The following is a 20,484-nucleotide window of genomic DNA, read 5'->3' as shown; positions in this document are numbered from 1 at the left end:
ACCGTATCCTCTGGAAAGTGCCTTGGGTGATGTCAGCATATCCCAAAACACCTTCAGGCCAATGAAGTCCTTTTGGAATTTCGTCACTGTTGTAATGCAGGAAACACATGGCATTATTGAGTGAAAACAGAGGAAACATGGGAATATAATGAATTTGCCAATTAACAATGCGGCAGTGTGGGCTGCATGATGCCTTGATGACATCTCATGAGAAGAGTAAGAAGGCAGCGCCAAATTCTGCACACTGCGCTGCAGCAATCGAGAGCCCTCTTTACTAAAAGTCACAACTGTGGATAAAGTGGTTCATCTCCACTACCTTGTGCCTCTGGTTGTATTTGCACTATCACGGGACTGAAGAAGTAATTTATTTCTAATGGGTCTCTACCCGAAACATCACCCATTCCTTCCCTCCAGAGATGCTGCCTGTCCTGCTGAGTTACTCCAGCATTTTGTGTCTACCGTTAATTTATTTCTAACCTCAAAGGTAAGAAGTTTACTCATTCAAGTTGAAATGCGACGGAGTTACTTTCACAGATATGTTGGAGTACAGCGCGTGAGTTATTTCATTCTTGTTGTGTGGGGCATGTCATGGCTTGAGGGTAATGAGAACTGTCGACCTCTGGTTCCCAATACTTCCCCCACTGGGGTTTCATTACTGGGGCTTAGATCTAGCTGTAGACTCAGTGAAATTGATTGATTTTTGGGATTGGCCGCAACTCAATTATCATTGTGATCTTGAGGATCTTTGAATGCAAATTAGATGAACCTTGATATAGTTTTGTCAAGTGATTCCTACCTTCCGACATAAGAACTAACATAATGGTAGCTAATGTTATTTTCATCATTATTTGTGTCTTTACATGTTTGTGGAATATCTCTCCTTACTGAAATGAGGGTTCTGATTAATTTAATCCAAATTCCAATTTAATGAATTTCTAATGGATATCATAAGGCAGTGGTCTGAATCAAGAAGATACGTTGGTGGAAATACTTCTTAACTCTGAGGGAATCGTAAGTTGAACTCACTGGCTACAGGGGAAATGGAACACAAATCAGTCTGTGGCTTCAAAAGGAAATTAGATAGGCAATTGAGAGGGAATAATTAACAGCGCACTGAGGAAAAGCAGGGTGGAATGGGCTAGAGGGATCATTGCACAGACTTGATGAGCCGAATGATCCCTTCTTAGGCTATAACAATTCTATAATTCTGTGGCTCTATAACTGGGATTCCATTCTTCCATTAACTTTATCTTCAGTCGGCTTAGTGTCAAGCTATTTTTTGATATATATCGGCTTTTAATCATCAAGGCACAAACTTGAAAAGCATTTATTCTCTGAATATTTTCCAGGAAAGCAGCCATCAGGCCTGCTTTTTTGATTAAAGGATTAGAAAAACTTGAGTTCCCATGAAGGAAACTGTGAAATGTGCCATGGGGGAAATACAGACAATTAAACAATGCAAAATAAATGAGGAATTCAATTCAAACTGTGGTGCTAAGGCAGGAAGCAAATGCAACTTTAGAGAAAGCCAATTTCGGAAGCTTTCCTTCACACAGTGGGTAGCTCTCTGTGTGATAGAGGGAATCTCTTACTCATCCTGCACAACCTCACAAACAGGAATTTCTTCAAAGACTTATCAATACTTGCAATGGACGACACAGGTGAAATATCGAGCTGAGTATTAAAGAGCTGATGAATTTGTTATTTCCCTATGGACCATGTCCCTCTGGTGGGCAAGCTAATAATCAGGAAAGCATCATCTGAAAATTAAAACTGATCCATTCAACTTTTTTTCCACATGAAGGGCAGTAGAAATCTGGAGCAAAGAGCACCAAGGAGGAGGGAATAATCTATTGGAAATTTCAAAATTAGGTTTAATATGGGTTTGTAATTAAAGGGGGCAATTTACAGAGCAGAGAGAACAGATGGAATTGAAACAACAACCAGAGATGAATGGAGGAACAAGATGGAACAGCTAAATGGCACCATGTCCTCATATCTGGACTATGGTTTGGTGTTCTACCGAATCCTGCTCGATTCTGATATAAAATCTGGATATTTTATTTTTCTCAGTGCCTGAGCTGAGGAGAACATACATTCTTTCACATACATGGCAATTATGGAGCCTTAGGATAGTATGAAATCTGATCATGATATGTGGCTACTGGACCTGTGGTTTAATGGCCAGAACTATTGATCAAAGGAACAATTGCTCAAATCGCATTAGAAACTCATGAAACTTGACTGATTAGCTGGCATTGGACCAGAGAGTAAATTTGGGCACAGCAAAGTTGTTCTCAACACGTTGATCCTGCAAAATCCTGTTCCCAGACAGCTGGTAACTAAATTGGTAGGGCTGTTGCACCAACGATTTGTGCAATAGCATGACATTATGGTTCTCTCAGAATCCTACCTTAGAGTGTCCAGGACTCCTCAATCCAATCCCTTTTTAGGTTCTTTCCCATCGACAGGACAGACCGCGAGAAGACCAACACTGAGGTAGAGCCAGGATAGTGCCCCTTTGAGTCGACATTGACTCTGGATCCAATGAAATCTCATGGCCTCAGACCAAAAGTAGGCAAGGAAATCTCCTAATTATGACCTACTGTTCCCCTTTGAGCTGATGAATCCATGCTCCTCCATGTTGAACACATTTTTTAAAGAAGCATTGGAAGTAGCAAAGACTCAGATGGTGTGAGAGACCAAGAGTAGCACCTCCAGTCCCGTCCCGACCCCCTGGGAAACTGAAGGGAGCGACAATCAACTGCCACGGATACAAATAATGTCATACACAATAAAGGGCAGATGCTGGTTGACAAAAAGTGAACACACAGTGCTGGAGTAACACAAAGACGCAGCAGAATTTTGGAAACGTCATCCCGTCACCCATTCCTTCTCTCCAGAGATGCTGCCTGTCCCGCTGAGTTAAAGAGTGCCCATGGTAGACTCACAAGCTGCTACAGTAAACTCACGGGCTACTACGTTCTTACAATGAGTTTCAAAGTTTAAAATTTTTACTTCAAGAGTAAATTTGACTCGTGGAAATCTTTCATCATGTTGAAGGATTTTCATGAGTTAACAAGTTTCCCGTGCACCTGCCGTTAGCGTTACGAGTTCCGACGCTCCCGCTACGTTAATTCTACGTGATTACCACGAGTTTGATTTGTTTTAAACTCGGGATCACTCGTGGGTGAACTCGCACCGTAAGACAGGGGTTTGAGCTGGCCAACTCCTGAAGGAGACAGAGGTCAGATGGGAAGTAAACCAGATTTTGTGAACTAATATAAGGAATAGTAGTTCACATAATATGACGTTATCATTACTAGTCTGTCCATGGCCGATTCATTTGTCTATCACTGCCTTAATAGAAGCAACCACTACACATTCCTTGTGCAGACAGCCCTATTATAACACAAGGACACCTTCCATTGTATTGTGTGGAACATGGCACATAATGGTATAAATTAGGTTTCTAATATGCTAATAGGATGGAATCAAAAGAGATTTGGCTACTCAAAAATCAATGTCCATGAGGTGTTCTAAACCATTAGCAGTAGTACAAATGTACTTCACCTGTAAATTGACAGCCTGCCATATCCCTTACCATAGTATTGTTATCGGGTCTGGTTCAATGTGGAGGGTAGAAGAGTATGTTGGAGTCATGACCATGCGCGTCCACAATAATATGCCAACCTAGAGAAGCCACAATACAGGTTTACATATGGGCTAAATCGCTGAAGTGTCCAACACATGGAATCTCACAACCAATGGATCTAATCCTGCAGTCTTGCCACAATTAAACTGCCAGCAGGAAGAAGTAAACATATTGCCATCCTTAATGATGACTGGTGTGAGAGCTAACAACAAGGCTGAAAGAGTTGCAATCATGTTCAGTCAGAAATGCAGATAAAATTATCCACGGTACACAAAATTGCTGGGGAAACTCAGCGGGTGCAGCAGCATCTATGGAGCGAAGGAAATAGGCGACGTTTCAGGCCGAAACCCTTCTTCAGACTGATGGGGGGTGTGGGGGGAAGAAAAAAGCATCACTCACTTGACAAAAATTATCCACTTCAGCTTCCCAGGTAACAGCTTCAGGCGATCTGATTCACTCCACTTTCAGAAATAGCAGCTGTCAGGATACAGCAACCAACATCGCAGCAGTAATTCTGTAGACCTGTACTTCAGAAATGACTGTGCCTCTAGCCAGGTTGTTTGAGTACACGTACAATGACGGCATCTACCTGACAATGTGGAACATTGCCCAAGAATATCCTATTTGCAAAGAGCAGAACAAATCCAATGCAACTAATTACTGGCTTTCTAATCTACTCTCAATTAGCATTAAACTCATTGAACCTGCTGGCAACAATGTTATCAAGTGGCACAGAAGATAGCCACAAAATGCTGGAGTGACTCAGCGGGACAGGCAGCATCTCGGGAGAGAAGGAATTAGTGAAGTTTTGGGGTAAAACTCTTCTTCAGACTGGCACTTACTTTTCAATAACTTGTATAATTAAGTCCAGTTTGAGATTCAGCAGGACCTCTCAGCTCCAGGCCTTAACCCAGCCTTGGTCCAAACATGGACTAAACAGCAAAATTCCAGGGGTAAGATGTGAACATTTGTCTTTTATATCAAAGCAGTATTTGACTAAGAGTGGCATCAGAGAACTGTGGTAAAACTGGTCAATAGACTTCAAAAGGAAAATACTTCAAAGCTGAGTTGTATACTGAATAAAGGAAGAAGGTTGTGAATTTCAAATGTCACTTGCTAAGCCCAAGACACCATTGTTGGAATTCTTTAGAAAAATGTCCTAAACCTTCATCAACAGTGTTCTTTCCATCATAAGATTAGATGTGGGAGAATCAATATTCAATTACACTCAAAGCTCTTCAGCAACTGAGATAGCCCATGCTCATAAGCAGCAGGACCTACGCCACTTACAGGATGGGCTCATAAATGGCAAGTAGCATTCACCCCATAAAGGTACCAATCAATGACTGTCTTCCACAGGTGTCTTACATTTCAAGAGTAGGTGTCATAAACACCTAGTTATTAGGAATTTGTTTATTGTCATGTGTACGAGTTACAGTGAAATGCTTTTGTTGTGTGCTAACCAGTCAGCAGAAAGACAATACATGATTACAATCGAGTCATACACAGTGTACAGACACATGATATAGAGAATAATGTGAATAACCTTTAGTGCAAGATAAAGCCAGTAAAGTACACTCAAAGATAGCCCGAGGGTCTCTAATGAGGGATAGTTCAGGACTGCTCTCTAGCTGATGAGAGGACGGTTCAGTTGCCTGATAACAGCTGGGAAGAAACTGTCACTGAATCTGGACCTGTGCGTTTTCATACTTGTATACCTTTTGCTCGATGGGAGAGGGGAGAAAAGGTACTGGCTGGGCTGCGACTCTTCCTTGATTATGCTGGTGGCCTTGCCGAGGCAGCATGAGTTATGAATGGACACACTTGTATACCTTTTGCTCGATGGGAGAGGGGAGAAAAGGTACTGGCTGGGCTGCGACTCTTCCTTGATTATGCTGGTGGCCTTGCCGAGGCACCATGAGTTATGAATGGACTCAATGGAAGGGAGGTTGGTTTGTGTGATGGCCTGGGCTGTGTCCACAATTCTCTTTGATATTTCTACTATCCTACAATTCTACTCTTGACATTCAATGGCATTCCTTTATTGAAACCCCCACCCATCAACATCCTGGATGTGAACTGACCAGAAACTCAATTCAATCAGCTACATAAATATCATGGCTTCAATTTCAAATCAGAGACTGGAAATCATGCAGCAAGTGACTTACCTCCCAACACACCAAATCCTTTTCATCACTAAAATACATCAGGAGTGTGGTACAACACTCTCCAGTTGCCTGGATGAAGCCAAGCTCTCAAGAACCTCAATACCATAGTTTGCTTGATTGCTTCTATATCCATCATCACAACCATTCATTCCCTGTACCACTGGTGCATCATAGTCGAGCGTGTGCAATCTACAAAATGCAAATGGCTAACAGCATTTCACAAACTCACAAACACTACCGCCTGCAAGGACAGGGACAGTGAATGTATGGGATCACCATCACTTGTAGACTCGTTTCCAATCTTTCTGCCTTGGAAATATAATCATTCATTTTATATATATAGTGAAATATAATCATCAATGGAACTAAATCCTTGACCTCCAATCCAACTGTGCTGTGGGAGTACCTTCCCCCAAAAAGACTGCAGTGCTTAAGGCTGTTCACCACCCACTCCTCAAGGGCAATTAAGGGTGGGCTATAAATACTAGCTTTGCATCCAAAGTTCATGTCATGAAATGAAAAGTTACAAATAAAATATTTATAAATTATTTTAAAAATAAAAACTGATAATGCTGGTCAGATAGCAGATAGCTAGTCAGATAGAGAAAGAGAAAGAGACAAAGTGAACATTTCAGAACAACCCTTCTTCGTGATTAAATAAATCTAGCATTCAAATTATACTTTCATTAATGGTAACCATGAAACTAAAAGTCTTAATCTGGTCGATCTAGCCCCATAGAACATTCCTATTAATTGAGGAGTGTTAAATGAGGCTACAGCCCCATAGAACATTCCTGTTTGTGAGCATTTAGAGTGGTTGTTGATGCTGGATCTTCCAACAATGTCAATATCCAAGGAATATGTAACACAAACGTTAATTGTGGGTTAAGGTCTCTGCAAAAGACTCTGTGGCATGACATGTTCAGACTAGTATAAATCTCCTTTCTCTTCATATTGTCTTGTTTTATTCAGGGAGCTCTTGACACATGTGCGTTTAGTTGGGCCTATTTTGGCCCAAAGGGCTGAGGCCCCATACCTGAGAAAACAGGTGTCAAGATTTACTCTGCTGACAGCAACAAAACAAAAAAACCTTGAAAATAACAGAAATACTTTCTAATTGCCTCCCTGGACAAACTGTGCTGAGGAAATAGTACTTATTTTTGTTTCCCTTGCCAGAAATCAAAAATTGCCAGATACACCATCCTGCTGTTAGAAACATAGAAACATAGAAATTAGGTGCAGGAGTAGGCCATTCGGCCCTTCGAGCCTGCACCGCCATTCAATATGATCATGGCTGATCATCCAACTCAGTATCCCGTACCTGCCTTCTCTCCATACCCTCTGATCCCCTTAGCCACAAGGGCCACATCTAACTCACTCTTAAATATAGCGACAAGCCCGCTGCCAAGGTTAGCAGCAGGATCAGAACAGCAACAGCTTATTGCAATATAGCACCTTCCATTGTGCTAGAACATCCAGGGATCGTCACAAAGAAATCCTGATTATCTACAAAAAATGTTCATGTTCCCTCTGGATCCCCTGAAGTGCATTATTACATAATTATCGCTACAAAGAATGCAACCCAAAATTGTTTATAAGAAACTCCTGGAAAGAGAAATGCCTCAATGCCTGGGAAATCCTGCTTTTTTTTTGCCAATTATGTTGTTCAAGGATAAATATTGACCAAGACACTGAGAATAAATCCCTTGCTCTTCTTTCAAATCATGTTATTGGCTCTTTTACATCCACGAGAGAGTGGAGCATCGTATGAGTTCAAGAGATGTATTCAAGAGGGAGTTAGATATAGCTCTTAAGGCTAATGGAATCAAGGAATATGGGGGGAAAGCAAGAATGGGTACTGATTTTGGATGATTAGCCATGATCATATTGAATGGCGGTGTTGCTCGAAGGGCCAGATGGCTTACTCCTGCACCTATTTTCTATGTTTCTATGAAGTCCCATCTGAGGGTGAACACACACAACAATATAAAATCTCTTCACCGCTCTACTGGATTGCGAGGTCTCTGGAGTTGGACTTGGACCTACAATACTCAATCAAAGAAAGAAGGCTGCTATTCATTGGGCCACAACTGAAATACACAGAGATATTGACAAAAAACACCCAAAGACTTGGTCAATGAGACTGATTTTAAGATGCGATATTAAGAGGAATGGAGAGATGAAACAGATTTAGGTTAAAAATCCTCGAACTGCCAAGCTAACAACATTGTGGGTATACCCACACGTCAAGGACTGCAGTGATTCAAGAAGGCAGCTGACTATCACCTTCTCAAGGGCATTTTCGATATGGGCAATTAAATGATGGCTCAGCCTGTGAAGTCCACATCCCTTGAATGAGTAATGGAAAGAAAAACTTAGAAAACAGGCATTTGGAGACATAGCAAGGTTATTCGACTGGAAAATATTGTAGAGATATGAAGGAGTAAGACTGCAGGGGATTTTAAAATTGAAGCATTCCTTAACTGGAAGTAATTTTAGGCCAGTGCAAGGTTGCGATACAGAGACGGATGACCGCAGTGATGACTTGGAAGTTTGACAGCACGAGGTAACTGAGACAACTGGAATTACAAGCAGTTGAAGCTTTCACCTCGCAAATCATTTCATCTTGCATAACTGACACAGTGCTCCACGGAGTAAGTTCACCAAGATGTCTTTGGCCGATAGGGTTGCCGCTCAGTAAAGGTAAAAAATCTCCTCAGTAATTGTTTTAGATCTACTTATGCAATTAGTGCCAGATCTGATGATACTTTGAAGAGAAAGGAGGTGATTATTTTAGGAATGGCAGACACAGGCCACCCAAGGCCTTCTTAATCCCACCCAAAATTCACCTGATTGAAAGATAATCCCTTATCAGCAGTCTGTGGTTATGCTTAATAGGTGTGCATATTCATTTGTGTTATAAACCAACAACAGATCTCTGGTTTCAGGCTGAGTGGTTAAACATAAAAAGGATGATGGTAAAATGCTTCATCCAAATGACAGGACTTTCAGCAAGCAGTACACCCTCAGAGCTGTAACCTGGATTCAACAACTGCATGCACTCAGTTCTAGTTGTGTAAGTACACGTGTGTGCATGTGCATGTGTGTACCATTATATGTCTCCGTTTCATTTGCAGCTCTGGGTGTGAGTGCATTTCTACATCTGTGTGTCTACATGTACAGATCTGCGTGTGCATGCTTGCGTATCTGCACTTGTCTGTATGTGTTTGCAGCTCTTGGTGTGAGTGTGAGGGGGGGGGGGGGTGAGAGGGGGGAGAGAGGAAGAAAATTGTGAGGGAGAGGGGGGGAGAGAGGAAGAAAATTATGAGTTGAGTGTTCAACTGTCATATGTACTGGGACTGAGACAGTTCAATGAACGATAAAATGAATCCCTATAACCAGGCTTACACCTCATATGTCTATAGTTCTGAAGTATTACTGTGGTAGTTAGAGAATGGTCTGTATCATCTATCAAGCCCCATGAAAGATGCTAATGTTTGACAAGCTGATTAATGGGCAAGTGGGTTTTGGAGTTTTATGGTATCAAGCTAATGTGTTATTGAGATAAAAGCAGTTCAACTTTCACAAGAGATTATACATGGTGCATTGTGATCTGAAATCCAAGCTACAGCGAGTGTTCAATTGAAGGAGGTGGTTGATCGGTGAAGTAACAGGAAAATACTGAACAAAAAAAGTCAGTAATTGCACTGCCACCAAACTGTCTGTGCTGGAATGTTTGTCTCTGAAACAAAGGTCAATAAAAATGAAATCAGCTGAAAAACAGTGGAAAACAAAATCCCAAACAATATTTTCAACAGCTATGACACGACTGTTTGATGTGCCAGATTCTTAACTACTTGCACTTGGCAGGGAAGCTGTGCATAATTAAATCCCTGTCCCACTGTACGAGTTCATTCAAGAGTTCTCCCTAGTTTGCCCTGATTCGAACTCGGAGTTTAATGGTAATGGCCGCTCGTAGGTACTCGGGGCTCTCGTGGACATTTTTCAACATGTTGAAAAATCTTCACGAGTCTTCCCGAGCTTACCATGTGTCCCGAATACCTGCCGTTAGTGTTACGAGCCGCAAAGAGACGTCCCCGAGCTCCGACGTACCCGCTACGTGCATTCTACGTCCTTCCACGAGTTTGATTTTTTTTTTAAACTCGGGAGAGCTCTTGATTGAACTCGTACAGTGGGACAGGGCTTTTAGGCACCAAAGGGAAAAAGAAGAGAGACCATGTAAGAGTTTTGTTTACTTTTTCTTTCCACACCTTATTCCAGTTTGCTTTGCAGGATGCAAATACCTACACAGCTTAATTATGGAAGCCATGTAGTCAGGAAGTATTCATTTTCCTATTATATTACATCTTCAGTTTGATCCCTTACTCCAAACTAAAACTCAAGGGCTAATTAATTTAATATGGTCACCAAATCCACAAACATTACCATTAGGAAGGTACATGGGAGCACCACTTGTAGGTTTCCCCCTATGTCACACATTGTCTGACCTAAAAGTACATCTCTGTTCCTTCATCATCATTGTATCTGAATCCTGGAACTCCCTCAGCATCAGCACTGTAGGTGCACCTTCTACTGAAGGACTTCAAGCTGGTAGATCACGATCGTCTTCACATGGTTAGTCGTGGACAGGCAATAAATGCTGGTCTCTGCCAGTAATTTCCAAATGTGAACAAAACAGTGTAAGATTCAGGATTATGGGAAGAGTGTGGAAATGTGAGGCTACTTTGGATTATGAGATTTGATTCAGAAATGCACTGATAGAATGCTGGAGGAACTCAACTGGCCAGGCAGCACTTGTTGAGGGGAATGGACAGACGCCACTTTGGGTAGAGACCCTTCTGCTGACAACCATCAAGCCTCTTTACCTGTATCCTACCATCAATTGCCATCTCTTGCTCTATCCCTTCCCCTCACTCTGTCTACCAGCTATCTCACCTCTACTCCAACACTCAGAAGAAGGATGGTAATCTAAATCATCATCAGTTCCTTTTCCCACCACTAAGTACTGACCCGTTGAGAGTCTTCAGCGGTTTAGATTTTTCTCTAGATTCTAGTATCTGCAGTCTCTTGTGTCTTAAATGGCAGAATGGCTTCTTTCCATACTTTTAACATTGAAGTCTTAGATATATCTCTGCTTGTTGATAAATCTTTTTTTTTAATTGTACGCCGTCTCCCTCACAACTATTCATTAGAATGCCCTGAGTTCAAGCTTCACTTCCAAGGCAAACATCAAATGCAAGGTGACAGCACTGGGGGATTGGAGAGTTTTATTGATGAATGAGATGATAACTCCAGAGGCTTTCAATGTATCTGGTGAATATAGCCTTAAAGTTATTGTCAAGTTAAGTCAAATCAAAAGTATTGCCATATGAATAAGTGCGATGAGGTACAGGCACAATGAAATTACCTGGATGGTGGGGCCCCTTGATGATAGATGCCACCTTCTTGAGGTAGCATCTCATCTAGATACTTTCAATAGTGGGGAGTGCTATGCCTGAGATGCACTGCTCTGAGTCCACCATGCTCTGCAGCCTTTTGCATTAGCCCCTCAATTATAATCTTGCTTTCACAGCATTCACAAGTTCCAGCAAGCGTACTTGCTTGCTTATTTTTAGTTCAAGTTCACATTTATTGTCACATGCACCAATTGGTACAGTGAAATTTGAGTTACCATACAGCCTTACGAATAAAAAGAACACAATACACAATTGAATTTAACATGAACATCCACCACAGCAGAATCAACGTTTCTCGCTGTGATGGAAGGCAATAAAGTTCCGTCATCTTCCTCTTTGTTCATCCGTGGTCGGGCACATGAGCCCTCCACAGTCGCCACTACGGACGGGCCGATGTACAGGCCCGCTCGCCGGGATGATTTAAACTCCGGTATCGAAACGGATTGGAATACACTCTGCGGCTTGGAGTTTCCGAATCGGCCGCTTCTTACCGGAGACCGCGGCTTCCGAAGTCCACAGGCCCCGCTGGACGGAGCTCCAACACTGGCGATCCTCGACAGGATCCCAGGCTCCGCGATGGTAATTCAGCGCTGCGCCTGCTGCTGAAGCTCTGGGCTGATCTCCGGTAGGAAAGGCCGCGCCAATCCAGTTGGTAGGCCACGAGGGTGGCGAACATGCAACAAGGAGAAAGGGCTCATCTCCGTCCAGGTATGTGACAGAAAAACGGTTTCACTCTATTCCCGCCCCCCCCCCCCACATAAGACATACTGAGAAACATTAAAACATACATTTAGATGCACTAAAAATAACAAAAAAGGGGAAAGGAGAGACGAGCTGCTGGCGAGGCAGCCACTGCGGTGGTGCCACCCGACGGATATCATTGTTGGCATTGTTTACATTGTTGGCAGTGGTTTATTATTATTATCATACTATGTACCGAGACATGGCTGCACTTCAAAATACTTCAATTAGTATAAATTACTTTGGTACTTTGAGGTTGTGAAAGATGAAATATGATTCAAGTCTTTCTTGAATCCTGATTTGGATTTTTGAATTCTCTCTTCCTTAACTTATATCATGTATTTCCAAGCCAAGCAAATGTTTTGCCAGGTGCAGCACCCATGATCTTGGCAGGCTAACTCAGAGTTGGCTTCTGGATCATTTGGAGTTCTAGGCATTCAATCACACTTCAATTATATGTGTCCTTTCCACAACTGTGCCAGTATTAGCAAATAAGGTCCACTCGGCACAAAGAGTCAAAGGATGGTCTTCTCATTTAATGCTCGCTTCATTTCAAATTGGTTTAAGGGAAATAAATGCTAGAGACCGCAGGTCAAAAGTTTCCTTTCAAAAATATTATATACGCTCAACGTTTGCTCTGTTTTAGAGTTGGCAAACATTGTAATCAGGTCATAGTAATCTAAAATTCCTGAGGTCTGAAGTCTAAATCTAACTTCCTTTAGATTGGAATGTAATTCTATGTTTTTATATAGCCATGTTTCAGGCCCTCTCACTGAATATTCAACACTAGCATTATTCTCACTGGATTAGTGGACTCTTAAGAAAATAAATAACTGTTCTCTCAAACAAGCTGTTTGTTTATTATTGCATAATTTTATCTTCAGTACCTGCCCTTTTGCAGGTACTCAGTAAATATCCCATGGCGAAATGCAAGATGTTCCCTTTGAAATTCTGGTCAATATTTATTCTTCACAGCCATGATCTCATCACAATTTGAGGGCTCTTTCTGTGCACAAATTAGCAGATGTAGTCCTTTCTTACACCAGTGCCCCCAAAGTCATGTCATAGCATCAAACCATCTATTAATTTTTTTTATCCATGTTTTCCAGACACAAATATCTGATTCATTCCCAGCAGTGTTGAAAGTAGCTCATAAACTGTTGGTTTTCCTGACCAGTTGACAAAGTACACACAATGGCCAGTCCTCTTAATCGGATCATTTATTATACCAAACATTTTCTCTGGCTGGTGAAAACAGCCCATACGTTCTGCGATGTAGCAACCTCCATATGGTCGTCAGCCTTCTTGTTTAATGGGCCTCTCCTTTCCTGACACTGACTATTTGTAGTGATTGTTTCCTTTTCCATGAAGGACATTCCTCAACGAGAAACCCATTCATGGGGGAGTGCAGAATTAGGGGCCACAGTTTAAGAATAAGGGGTAGGCCATTTAGAACGGTGATGAGGAAAATCGTTTTCACCCAGAGAGTTGTGAATCTGTGGAATTCTCTGCCTCAGAAGGCAGTAGAGGCTGATTCTCTGGATGCTTTCAAGAGAGAGTTAGATAGTGCTCTTAAAGATAGTAGTTTCAAGGGATTTGGGGAGAAGGCAGGTACAGGGTACTGATTGTGGATGATCAGCCATGATCACAGTGAATGGCGGTGCTGGCTCAAAGGGCTGAATGGCCTACGCCTGCACCTATTGTCTATTGTCTAATGATTCCAAGCAGAACAAAACCCCAGCAAGCATGCACTCTAACCTAATTTTTCAACATAACCACATCAAATGTTTGTAATCAAGTCAGTAACATTTGCCAAGTTCTTGGAGTTTCAGTATTTTAATCAAACCCCTGGATCTATTTAACAAGGGCTTTGCCATTGTAACATCCAAAGCCCTTGTTAAATATAGGTGTTTCCTTGAAATATTCACGGGCACATGAAATCAAGCAGGAATCACACAGCAATCGATCAAAACGGCAAAGATTCTTGCCAGATCCAGTTTATTGTCGGTCAAATAAACGGCAATAAATCAACTCACCCAGGTAACCTCCACAGTGCCCATCAAACACCAGTCTCTAATACCTAGAAGGATAACGGTCAAGGAGCTAGAGCACATGCATACAGGAATATCGTTAGCTACAAAGCCACACAATAACTAACCTGAAAATGATTATTTGCAGAGTGGACAACGCTGGTGAACGCAGCATTCATTGCCCATTCCCTTGATCTGGATGGTGTACATAGCCATCAATAGTCATTAAGAATCAACAGGATTGCAATGGGATTCACATTTAGAGAAAACCAGATTAAAGCAAACAGCAAAGCACGTAAATTTTGATTCCAGATTTATTTAACTACTTGACTTATAATTTCTGAGCTGTCATAAGGAGATTCTGAATAGTTCACCAGCCAAGATTCTGAGCCTCTTGCTACAATTGCAATAAATTAACCTCCATGTGTCTATACTTCTTGGAATCAGTGCAAGGTTAAGATAGAGTCACGGAGAAATACAGCATGGAAACAGGCACTTTCACACAACAGGGCTTTCAAGATGACCATTTAAAGCCATTTTCCTATTCTCCAGCATTTGGCCCATGTCCCTTGAAACCATGTGTAGGAAAGAATTGCAGATGCTGGCTTAAATCGAGGATAAACACAGTAACTCAGTGGGATAGGCAGCATCTCTGGAGAGAAGGAATGGTCTCCCTTGAAACCATTCCTATTCATGCACCAGCCCAAATATACCTTAAATGTTGTTATTGTACCTGCCTCGGCTACCTACTCTATATACCATAAGCCACTGTGTGAAAAAGTAGCCCCTCGGGTTCTATAAAATTTTTCTTCTTTCACTTTAAACCTAAGCACTCCAGTTCTTGATTTCCTTATCTGGGAAAACAAATGATTCACCTGTCTATTCCCTCCACGATTTTATAGACCACTACAAGATCACCCCTCAACCTCCTGCATTCTAGCTCTGAGCTAAGAAACCAAAGTTCACAGCATGAGATTGTTTGGATAGTGAGGTGATATTGGATATTGATATACTTCATTTAGTTTTAATAAAGGAAACTTTGAGAAACCTTGCTTGAGCTAGAGCAAAATCGATGGGTGTTAGGGACTCATCCATGAAAGAATATTGAATCAAGGATGAAACATTAAAAACAAATACTGCTGCACCAATAAGTGTGGAGGCGATGGTTGAAAAGTATCCGTGTGCACATGAGAGCAAATGCAGTATAGTAACAGCTTAACGGATGGTAGATCAAAGGAGGACACTTGGGAGTGTATGGAATAGTCCAGAGGTAACAAAAGCGCAGAGGGAGATTTGGCACCTGATGAACTGAGGCAGTGGTGAAGTGGTGTGTTTACAAAGGTGGAAATATACTAAAACATGAACTGATTAATGGTCAGAAACATAGTTTAGGCTTATTTATGACACCAAGGCTGGGAATGATCTCAATCACTAGCACCCGTGGCACTCGTGGTTAGAGAACAGAAATTGTGAAAGGGAACAAAGACTACAGCTTTAATCTTCCCATTATTTAGGTTTGGTTAATTTCAGCTCACCATTTACTGGATATTAAACATGCAAATGGAAAAATTGGACAGTGAATGAGTCAATAAAAATACTGTTGAGGCACAGCAAGCTGTGGTCATAACACTTACGGAAATATTATGTTTTTGGATGCCTTGAATGGATGCCTTTGGTGCTATGGATAAATCAATTGGAGACACAGAGCGGGGAAGGAAAAGGGTGGGAACAGGATCTATTGTTAGTGATTATCTGGCTACATTTAGATCGATGAGAAGGGTGAATGGCAAAGAATGGATGATGTAGAGCAAAATAATAGTTGTCATAATCCAAAAGCAAAAATACTGAAGTAACCTGAAATAAAAGCAGAAAATGCTGGAAATGCTCAGCAGATCAGGCAACATCTGTGGAAAGAGAAATGGAGTTAACATTTCAGATCAGAGACATTTAAACATTTGTAATGCAGAGTTCATCGGTAGACTGGCTTGTAACCTTTCACTATCACTTAGAATTAGGATATATATTCGTGTAGTGCAGTATTATTTCTGATGAAAGATCATTGACCTGGACTAATTCATTTTCTCTGCAGTTGCTATCCGACTTCTTGAGTGTTTCTATACTTTTTAAAATTTTATGATCGTGTGCCATGGTGGTATTCCCAATCAATTGATGGTTTACATCAAAAACAGACAAAGAAAAGTCCATGTTACTGTTTGACAAGGAACACTTATTCCTTGCACTAATTGAACAAAATGTGATTTTACCTGGAGCAGATTGTTTCTGAGTGAAAGCAGCAGAATTGGAACATGCACCTTGACATGAACTACTATCTACCTCTTTGATGTCCCTTGGATTATCCTTGACCACACTTTGCTGGCTTTACCTTGCACTACACATTATTCCCTCATCATGTATCTATACACTGTGAATGGATTGATTGTAATTATGTATTGTCGTTCTGCTGACTGGTTAGCATGCAACAAAAGGCTTTTCACTGTACCTCGCTACACATGACAATAAACTAAACTGAACTGAACCGAAATTAGGTCCTGAAATTCCTTTCAATATCGTTCCTGTTCATGAGGATTTTCACTCCTGCAGGATTCCTCCCCAGCCTCCTGCCAGCTGCTTTAATAATGGCCCCAGCAGTTCACTGCCCCCACACTCCTGCCTCAGTTCCAAAGGATCATCCATCCTCCTGCCATGGATGTTGTCCTTTTGTGAGAGGGCCTGGGGGCTTTCTAGCTCTGTCCTGCAGGAACAGTGCGAGTGTCAACTGTAGTCTCTTTATGGTGGCTAGCAGCTTCTCTCATCACCACAACAAAGTGCAGGCTGGTTCAATGAATGTATCATTGTCCCAATGACAACAATTTCAGCATTTCTTTCATGGCATTGTCATTTGTCATATTTGGTCAGTGATATTTGAATCAGTGAAATTCATTGTCTTGATAGTCACCTCATTATCATGTCCTTTACCATCCTATCCTCATGCCTGCATCTTCTTTAATGTTAGGTAGTGCAGGAGAAACTCAGCGAGTGAGGCAGCATCTATGGAGCGAAGGAAATAGGCAACGTTTCAGGCCGAAACCCTTCTTCAGACTTCTTCTTTAATGTTGCCAGGTATCCGTTTCTCCCCTGAATCTGCTGAAGGACTGAATCAACATTAGCTCCATACATTTTCTCCTGTATCGCGGAGATCAAGCGCAGACTCAGTGACTGTTTTGCTGAACAATTGCGTTCAATCCGCCGAAGCTTACTAGTTCTCCCAGTTGCTAACCACGTTATCTCCCCATTGACCCTGCTGCCCTGAGCCTCCTCCATTGCCAGAGTGAGGCCGCACATGAATTGGAGGAACAGCACCTCATATTTTGCTTGTTTAAGAAAGAACTGCAGATGCTGGAAAAATCGAAGGTAGACAAAAACCCTAGAGAAACTCAGCGGGTGAGGCAGCATCTATGGAGCAAAGGAATAGGCGACATTTCAGGTTGAGAAACCCATTGACTCCCATGGCTATCTGGACTACACTTCTTCCCACCCTGCTTCCTGTAAGGACTCTATCCCCTGCTCCCAATTCCTCTGTCTACGCCGCATCTACACCCAGGGTGAGGTGTTCCAAACCAGGACATCGGATATGTCCTAATTCTTTAGGGGACGGGGGTTTCCCTCTTCGACTATAGATGAGGCTCTTACCAGGGTCTCCTCTATATCCCGTAGCTCCAATCTCGCTCCCCATCCCCACAAGGACAGAATCCCCCTTGTCCTCACCTTCCACCCTACCAGCCGTCACATACAACAGATAATCCTCTGACATTTTTGCCACCTCCAACGGGATCCCACCACTGGCCACATCTTCCCATCTCCTCGCCTTCCGGCTTTCAGCAGAGACCATTCCATCTGTAACTCCCTGAACAATTTGTCCCGTCCCACCCAAACCACAGCCTCCCCTGGTACTTTCCCTTGCAACCGCAGGAAATGCTACACTTTTCGCTTTACCTCCGCACTCGACTCCATCCAAGGATCCAAGCAGTCTTTCCAGGTGAGGCAGAGGTTCACCTGCACCTCCTCCAACCTCATCTATTGCATCCACTGTTCCAGGTGTCAACTGCTCTACATCGGTGAGACCAAGCGCAGGCTTCGTGATCACTTTGCCCAACACCTCCGCTCGATTCGCAATAACCAACCTGATTATTGGCTCCCGGTGGCTCAGCACTTCAACTCCCCCTCCCATTCCAAATCCGACCATTCTGTCCTGGGCCTCCTCCATGGCCAGAGTGAGTCCCATTGCAAATTGGAGGAGCAGCACCTCATATTTCGCTTAGGCCGTTTACACCCCAGCGGTATGAACATTGACTTCTTCAATTTCAGGTAGTCGTTGCTTTCTCCCTCCTACCCCTCCCTTTCCCAGCTCTCCCACAGCCTACTATCTCCGCCTCTTCCTTTCTTTTTCCCGCCCCCTCCCCCTCAGTTTGAAGAAGGGTCTCGACCTGAAACATCACCTATTTCCTTCACTCCATAGATGCTGCCTCACCCGCTGAGTTTCTCCAGCATTTTTGTCTACCTTTAATATTTTGCTGGGGTAGCTTACAACTCAATGGTATGAACGCTGAATTCTCCAATTTTAGGCTTATACAAACACTTCCCTTCCCTCCCTTCCCCTCCCATCACCGCTCCCCACTCCCCACACACACACACACACACAATAAAGCTGGTTAACTACTTCCCCAGTTCACAACTATATCTCCCTCATGGGCTCACACCTGTTTCTAGCCAACAGTCAGTCTTTCAGGGAACCACCTGGCCTGAGGTCATCTGTTGCCAGGCCCAATTTGTCCTATTTTTTCTTTGAATCCAGTTTTTCCCCTTAATCTCCCTACTACAATCAGTCTGAAGAAGGGTGCCGACCTGAAACGTCACCAATCTGTTTTCTCTAGAGCTGCTGCCTGACCTGCTGAGTTACTCTAGTGCTTTGTGTTCATGTTTGTCTCCATACAACGTTGGGCCACCACTTTAGTTGGCCTGATAAATTCATTGAAAGTTGCATGACACTATGTGGATTATAGAGCACAACCCAACTGCTCCATGCACGAAGATAGACACAGAATCTGTAGTGACTCAGCGGGTCAGGCAGCATCTCGGTAGGAATGGAATAGGTGACTTTCCTGGTCAATACATCAGTTCTTCAGACTGAGAGTCAGGGGAGGGGGAAACTAGAGATATGAAAAGGTATGAAGAACAAATGAATTAAAGGTATGAAAAGAATAAATCAAAGCTAGCCAGATGATCAAGAAAAGGTGGAGCCCACAGTGGTCCATTGTTGGCTGTGGAGAAGGTGATATGAAGTGCTGATCCTCCAATTTCCTCACTCTGGCAGTGGAGGAGGCCCAGTATGGAAATGAGAAGGGGAATTAAGGTGTTTGGCAACTGGGAGTTCACGTAGGCCATGTCTCACCACATGAACCACCGTCTAACGCTGTCATGTATTTTCCTACCTTTTCTCTTTCCTGGCCTTATGCCAGCCCCCTTTATATCCTGCTGTGTTGTCGAAAGACCTGTTGTAAAATGCGTCTGTTCTGGAACATTCCGACATCTGGCACACATGCAGTGGCTGAGTGCAAGCGAGCAGAAAATCTGCCAACCTTGTGCAAAAAAAAGTCTTCGTTTTTTTCTCAACCCAGCAAGCTTGGAGAGAACAGTTATTGTTTATGAAATATTTACACATGCTTCATTAATTCCATGCCACTGTTCCAACAACAAAGGACAAAACCGAGAAGAGTTCAAAAAGGATTATCTTTCCACAACGTGTGGAGGGAGTTGCCAGGGAAATAGATTGATCAAATCTGGAGAATGTGGCAGCTGGTGAGAGGATGGTGAGAGGATGGTGAGAGGATGGAATTATGATCTTATACCCCAGTGCTATGAATATTGACTTCTCTAACTTCAAATAACCTTTGCATTCCCTCTCTCTCCATCCCTCGCCCCCTTCCCAGTTCTTCGACCAGTCTGACTGTCCCCCTGATTACACAGTGTCTCTGTTTGTTTTGTTGTCACCTCATAGATACAGAGCTTGGAAGCACATGAAGTATCAGTGATGTGCGTCTCTTGTAGAAAGAAGACATCAGCATTAAAGTCCTTAGCAGATCTTGACATGTATTCATTCTTTGCCCTGGACATTCTTTCCACATCTAGCTGGTAGATGCGTAGAGATTTCCCGATGCTGCAGGAGTTTTGACCCTGGGCAGGGCCGTTTGGGTTACGAGTCACTAGTGGCATGGTCAAAGGTGACATCAAAACACTACATCAATTTGTTTGTAAACGTCGGGTTGATTGCATTAGTCGAAACAGGGTGGACCACGTGAAGGTTGCAATCTCCCACCTTTATGTGAGTGACATGCCAACTACCTCATCTAGGAAGT

At 42.6% G+C, this 20,484-nt stretch overlaps 1 long non-coding RNA gene across 1 annotated transcript in view; it reads left to right on the top strand.

Annotated features, from left to right (window-relative positions):
* The first annotated feature begins 211 nt into the window (after positions 1 to 211).
* Positions 212 to 20,484, top strand: part of LOC116976280 — a 45,463-nt gene continuing 25,190 nt past the window's right edge. Inside the window, exon 1 of the long non-coding RNA XR_004412914.1 lies at positions 212 to 484. This is a non-coding gene — a long non-coding RNA (uncharacterized LOC116976280). The remainder of the gene's footprint in view (positions 485 to 20,484) is intronic.

Source organism: Amblyraja radiata, chromosome 8, assembly GCF_010909765.2.
Source record: "Amblyraja radiata isolate CabotCenter1 chromosome 8, sAmbRad1.1.pri, whole genome shotgun sequence".
Taxonomy (NCBI): Eukaryota; Metazoa; Chordata; class Chondrichthyes; order Rajiformes; family Rajidae; genus Amblyraja; species Amblyraja radiata.
This window is presented reverse-complemented; position numbering and strand designations above follow the sequence as displayed.